This window comes from Berghia stephanieae, chromosome 15, assembly GCF_034508935.2.
Source record: "Berghia stephanieae isolate SIO BIC M18660-M18661 chromosome 15, UCSD_Bste_1.3, whole genome shotgun sequence".
NCBI lineage: Eukaryota > Metazoa > Mollusca > Gastropoda > Nudibranchia > Aeolidiidae > Berghia > Berghia stephanieae.
The window spans coordinates 731,033-738,532 of NC_088374.1; the positions used below are offsets into that span (position 1 = coordinate 731,033).

The following is a 7,500-nucleotide window of genomic DNA, read 5'->3' on the forward strand; positions in this document are numbered from 1 at the left end:
CCGTAGCCATCGTGATGTTATAGCCTGATACTGAAACCATAGCCATCGTGATGTTATAGCCTGATACTGAAATCGTAGCCATCGTGATGTTATAGCCTGACACTAGAACCGTAGCCATCGTGATGTTATAGCCTGATACTGAAATCGTAGCCATCGTTATGTTATAGCCTGATACTGAAACCATAGCCATCGTAATGTTATAGCTTGATACTGAAACCGTAGCCATCGTTATGTTATAGCCTGATACTGAAATCGTAGCCATCGTGATGTTATAGCCTGATACTGAAACCATAGCCATCGTGATGTTATAGCCTGATACTGAAATCGTAGCCATCGTGATGTTATAGCTTGACACTAGAACCGTAGCCATCGTTAAGTTATAGCCTGACACTAAAACCGTAGCCATCGTTAAGTTATAGCCCGACACTAGAACCGTAGCCATGGTGATGTTATAGCCTGATACTGAAACGTACCATCGTTTGTTTGCCTGTACGAAATCGTAGCATCGTGATGTTATAGCCTGGACTGAAACCATAGCCATCGTGATGTTATAGCCTGATACTAAATCGTAGCCATAGTGATGTTATAGCTGACACTAGAACGTAGCCATCGTTAAGTTATAGCTGACACTAGAACGTACCTCGTAGTTATAGCCTGACACTGAAATCCAGAAGGACTGGCATTTTGACGTCATTATTTGATTTTTACACCGCATAGTGAGTTGTCGTTAGTAGCGCTCATGGAAAGTGATTTCATTGGCTGAACTATTGAATACAACTCACGATTTGTTTTCTTTTGTGGCCAAAGACTGACATTTTGACGTCATTTGTTGCTCAGTTTCAGGCCATAACTTTACGAAGGCCACGGTTTCATTCACAACTACTTCACATAGTGGGTGTCATTCATTTCTGTTATTTTCACTACAAACGATAATGAGAGGAAACTAGAATGATCTTTTGTATAGCGCATTATCCACTAAATGCGCTCAAAGGGCTTTGCCCTGGGGTCCTTAGCCAAACAGCAACACTAAACATGTAGGACGGGACATGACGCCTGTTAGGTGATATTACAATTATTGTTTTCGGACAGAGACAAATGTTGTTAACGGGCAGTAACTCATTTTACACCTGAGTACGCTGAGATAATGTATGTGAGGAAAGATGCTATACCAAGGAGATAACGATGTGCCGAGCGAAGCTCGAACCCAGGACCTTCCTATCCGTTAGCGAGTTTCATGCCACATAGCCACACAGTTCCTCCCCGCCTCCCCTCTTTTCATTTAATTAATAGCGCACCTTTTTAGAAATATCTATTGTTCTATTTTAATTTTTGCTGGACACCTTACAAAGGAGCGTGGATATATAACCATTAGTAAATAGAGGCGCCTAAATGAGTCAATAAAATGGAGTTAAAGATAAAGGGAGTAAATCTGACTCATGAATGAACAACACAAAACAAACGACGTTTCGGCCCTTGGCCTTTATCAAGTAAACATTGTACACACACACACACACACATACACACGCACACACACATTTACAAATTTTCGCCTATATTATTATGACAATCTAATATAAATATATACGTATTCTGTGTTTACTTGATAAAGGGCAAGGGCCGAAACGTTGTTTGTTTTGTGTTGTTCATTCATGTCAGATTTACTCCCTTTATCTTTATCTCCATATCAACTATTTCCTGCCCCATCAACGTTTTGTCTATTCATCTTAACAACGCCACTACCACATCATCTCATTCGTCTGTAGTGTGTCATTCATTCTGTGTGTTGATAAAGGGAAAACCCAAAACGTCCATTTCATCTGTTTTCGTCTATCAAATCGAAGCTTATAGTCAACTTCACATTGTTATTTATTTCAGGAAAATCACCGCATTTAAAAACGTGGCAGAGAAAATCCGTTTTTTTTTTGTTTGTTTTTTTTTCCCAAATATCGATCGATTTAAATAACTCATCTTGCTTGGGGTCTTCCGATAGCTCAGTCGCTAGAGCACCGTCTTCATAGACAAAGGGACCGAGATCGATCCCGGCGGGTGCAGTTCGAGCGGCAACATTTCCTTTACCACACCTTCCCCCCCCTCCACCCCCTCCCATATCACCACCACAACATCCATTACCACCCCTCCCCCTCCTCCCCCTCCCCCTCCCCCTCCCCCTCCCCCGATATCACCACCAGCAACATTTCCATTACCACACCTACCCCTCCCCCCCCCTACCCCCCCCCTCCTCCCCCTCCCTCCCCCTCCCTCCCCCTCCCTCTCCCCCACCCCCGTCACCACCGAATTCCATACACACCCAACCCCCCCCCTCCCTCCCCTCCGCACCCGATATCACCACCAGCAACATTTCCATTCCCACCACCCTCTCCCCTCACTCCCACCCGCACCCATATACCACCCCATCCATCCACACCTACCCCCCCTCCTCCCCTCCCCCCCTCCCCGCACCCCCGATATCACCACCAGCAACATTTCCATTACCACACACCCTAACCCCCTCCTCCCCCTCCCCCCCCCCCCCCCCCCCCCCATTCCCTTTCCCCCCCCCCCCACCCCGATATCACACCGCAACATTCCATTAACCAATCACCGCCCCGTATCACCACCACATTCCATTCCCTAACCCCCTCCCCCCCCCCCACCGATTCACCACCGCAACATTTCCATTACCACACACCCTAACCCCCTCCTCCCCCTCCCCCCCCCCCCCCGCACCCCCGATATCACCACCACAACATTCCTTACCACACACCCTAACCTCCCCCCCCCCCCCCCCCCCGAATCACCGCATCTACCACCTCCCTCTCCCCACCCGAATACACCGCAATTCTTCCAACCCCCCCCCCCCCCCCGCCCATCTCTCCCTACAGCCCCTATCACATCATCATCCTTTACACGCCGGGTAATTTGCCGCCACAATTCTACTGCAGCCGCCAGTCTCTGGAAAGATAAAAAAAAAAAATTATACAAAATGAGCTTTTATATAGCGCAATATCCACTAAACGTGCTCAAAGCGAATTACAAAGGGGTCCCTGACCAACAGCAACATTTTACATTTAGGACGCACGGGACATGACGCCTGTAAGGCGATATTACAATTTTTTTTCGGACAGAGACAACGCTGTTAACGGCCAGGTACTCATTTTACACCTGAGTACGGTGAGAGAATGAGAGTAAAGTGCATTTTCCAAGGAATAAACTATGCGCCGAGTGAGGCTCGAACCCAGGTCCTTCCGATCCGAAAGCGAGTGTCATACCACTAGACCACGTGGCCGCACAAGTATTTTTTTTTAATGGCCAGGAAAGTCGTCCTTCAAATATCGCTCGGAATAAAAAAAAAAAAAAAAAAAAAAAACTTCATCTTGGCAAGCACGATCCGACCTGGGACGTCGTGGTGTCTTCCTTACCGTCCCAGGTTTGAGAGTTTTTACCAGCACGTGGGTCAATTATTTTGATCGGTATTAGAAGGATGATTTTCCTGGCCAAATTTGTAAATACAAAGATCGTAATATTCTGGTTATCCACCCAATTCGTGACGTCTGTTTTGGCACCATTTTGGTTTCATGTTTGCTCCAATGGCATGGTGCTATGGGAGTCATTTAGATTTGAAGCATTCGTTGTGGAGATATATGTGTTTCTGTGTTTGTGTGTGTTCGTGTGTATGTTTATGTATTTGTGTTCGTGTGTGTTCGTGTGTGTTCGTGTGTGTTCGTGTGTATGTTTATGTATTTGTGTTCGTGTGTGTTCGTGTGTGTTTGTGTGTGTTCGTGTGTGTATGAGAGTTCGTGTTCATGTGTGTGTTTGTGTCTGTGTGTTTTCGTGTGCGTGTCCGTGTGTGTGTGTTCATGTGTGTTCATCTGTGTGTGTGTGTGTGTGTGTGTGTGTGTTGTCGCGTGGGTTTGTGTGTTATAATCAGAGAGATGTGAAAACAATTTTCGAGTTGGATACAGAAAATCAATGCAAAACAAAATGGAATCTCATTTTTGGAATCACAATCAACGATTATTGCACACAATTTGATGACGTCATCCATTCAAATCTGCACTCATCATTTTTCTGTCAAGCTTCGCATCCAATATTAACCCTCTCCATACCAACTATAGGAAAATCGTCATAATAGTTACGATACAACCAACATTTAACCCTCTCCATACCAACTATAGGAAAATCGTCATAATAGTTACGATACAACCAACATTTAACCCTCTCCATACCAACCATAGGAAAATCGTCATAATAGTTACGATACAACCAACATTTAACCCTCTGCATACCAACTATAGGAAAATCGTCATAATAGTTACGATACAACCAACATTTAACCCTCTGCATACCAACTATAGGAAAATCGTCATAATAGTTACGATACAACCAACATTTAACCCTCTGCATACCAACTATAGGAAAATCGTCATAATAGTTACGATACAACCAACATTTAACCCTCTCATACCAACCATAGGAAAATCGTCATAATAGTTTACGATACAACCAACATTTAACCCTCTGCATACCAACTATAGGAAAATCGTCATAATAGTTACGATACAACCAACATTTAACCCTCTCCATACCAACTATAGGAAAATCGTCATAATAGTTACGATACAACCAACATTTAACCCTCTCCATACCAACTATAGGAAAATCGTCATAATAGTTACGATACAACCAACATTTAACCCTCTCCATACCAACTATAGGAAAATCGTCATAATAGTTACGATACAACCCACATTTAACCCTCTCCATACCAACTATAGGAAAATCGTCATAATAGTTACGATACAACCAACATTTAACCCTCTCCATACCAACTATAGGAAAATCGTCATAATAGTTACGATACAACCCACATTTAACCCTCTGCATACCAACTATAGGAAAATCGTCACATTCGTTACGATACAACCAACATTTAACCCTCTCCATACCAACTATAGGAAAATCGTCACATTCGTTACGATACAACCAACATTTAACCCTCTCCATACCAACTATAGAAAAATCGTCACATTCGTTACGATACAACCAACATTTAACCCTCTCCTTACTAACCATAGGAAAATCGTCACATTCGTTACGATACAACCAACATTTAACCCTCTCCATACCAACTATAGAAAATCGTCACATTCGTTACGATACAACCAACATTTTTCAAATTCAAATTCCATTTGCACATCATAAAATTTAAAGAAAACGAACAGTGTGTTGTAGAGCATGTTTTGATAAAGAAATTATGTATGGAAATTACTGTTATTGTGTTTGAGTGATAAAATATCTATTTTTGTGTTGGTTGGGTGTGAAGTTTTGGGGAAAATCCTGAAAATGGATGGTAAGGAGAGAGTTATATTACAGATCTGTGTTAGTTGGGTGTGAAGTTTTAGGGAAAATCTTGAAAAAGGCTGGTAAGGAGAGAGTTATATTACAGATCTGTCAACTGTTTTGAACAATTCGTAAAATTACGAAATTTTGGTTCCAGTTTCAGAAAACTTTGAGCAACTCGTTATCATTAAAACTTTTTTTTTTTTAAAATGAGAGTTGCTGCCAGACTAAATGATTTGAAGGACAGTTTGATCTATGTGTGGGGAAATTGTTGATTTTTAAAGTTAAGAGGCTTCAACAGTCGTGACGTCACTTCCCTCGTAATGACGCATGGTAACTTAGTAACTGGATCTAAACTATCGGAACAATGACGGACGCACTTATGAAATAATTCTCTGACGAGGGTAAAAGTGTATCCAGAGGAGAAAAACATGATAAATGTGATCATGTTTTGACTTTTATACATTCTGATCACATGACTTTGAAAAAGTTCTAGCCAGCATGAAGAATAGAAAGTACCGATTTTCTCTGTTTAGAACCAAGCTGCTGGTTGCTGGGCGGACGTGACATCAGACTATTGAATCCTATTACAGCGACTATAATGTTGGACCCCTGACATTTTCCAAATTTCAATCTATTTTCTTATAGACAGATCTGTCATTGTGTTAAATCGAATCTCTGTTTTATGGCTATGAGGTCGAGTGGCATAAGACTCGCCTTCGGATCCGAATGACCTGGGTTCGAGTCTATCTTTGGCCATCGCATAGTTTAGTCCTTGGGAAAGGCTCTTTACTCATATTCTTTCATATCCTCCCTCTTTCTCTCTCTCATTCTCTATCTCTCAAGCTCTCTCTATCTCTCAAGCTCTCTATCGATCTATCTATCTATCTATCTATCTATCTATCTATCTATCTATCTATCTATCTATCTATCTATCTATCTATATATATATTATATATATATATATATATATATATATATATTATCTATCTATCATTATATATATATATATATATATATATATATATATATTTATATGCTCCTCTCTCTCTCTCTCTCTCTCTCTCTATTTCATTCTTTCTTTCTTTTTCTCTCTCTCTCCCCTCTCTCTCTATCTCTATACTCTCTCTCTCACCCACACACACACACACATTCACACAAACACACACATACACGCACACACACATATATTCACACAAACACACACACACCCACACACACACGTTCACACAAACACACCCACACACACCCACACACATATTCACACAAACACACACACACACACCTTCACAAAAACACACACACACATACACACACACCCACACACACATACATATTCTCACAAACACACACATACACACACATTCTGTATTATCTTATCTTAACCAATAAATGTTTCTAAAAAAAAGAAGGATTCTTGTTCTTCCAGATTTCACTCATTTTTTGTAAATCGTTTTAAAAGGGCATTTGCGTTACCACGGAAACGCGATAAGGAAAGCACAGGGCCATAAAGAACAATGTTATAACTCTTTATGAAAATGATGATGATGATGATGATGATGGTGATGATGATGATGATGATGATGATGATGTTGATGATGATGATGATGATGATGATGAGGATGATGTGATGATGATGATGATGATGATGATGATGATGATGATGATGATGATGATGATGATGATGATGATGATGATGATGATGATGTGATGATGAGTGATGATGATTTGATTGATGATGAGATGATGATGATGATGATGATGATGATGATGATGATGATGATGATGATGATGATGATGATGATGATGATGATGTGATGATGATGATGATGATGATGATGATGATGATGATGATGATGATGATGATGATGATGATGATGATGATGATGATGATGATGATGATGATGTGATGATGATGATGATGATGATGATGATTGATGATGATGATGTGATGATGGATGTGATGATGATTGATGTGATGATGATGTGATGATGATGAATGATGATGATGATGATGGATGATGATGATGATGATGATGATGATGATGATGATGATGATGATGATGATGATGATGATGACGATGTTGATGATGCTGATGATGATGTTGATGATGATGACGATGATGATGATGATGATGATGATGATGATGATGATGTTGA

At 41.0% G+C, this 7,500-nt stretch overlaps 1 protein-coding gene across 9 annotated transcripts in view; it reads left to right on the forward strand.

Annotated features, from left to right (window-relative positions):
* LOC144960237 (uncharacterized) overlaps positions 1 to 7,500 on the forward strand; it is a 262,835-nt gene that overhangs the window by 96,796 nt on the left and 158,539 nt on the right. The window lies entirely within an intron of this gene.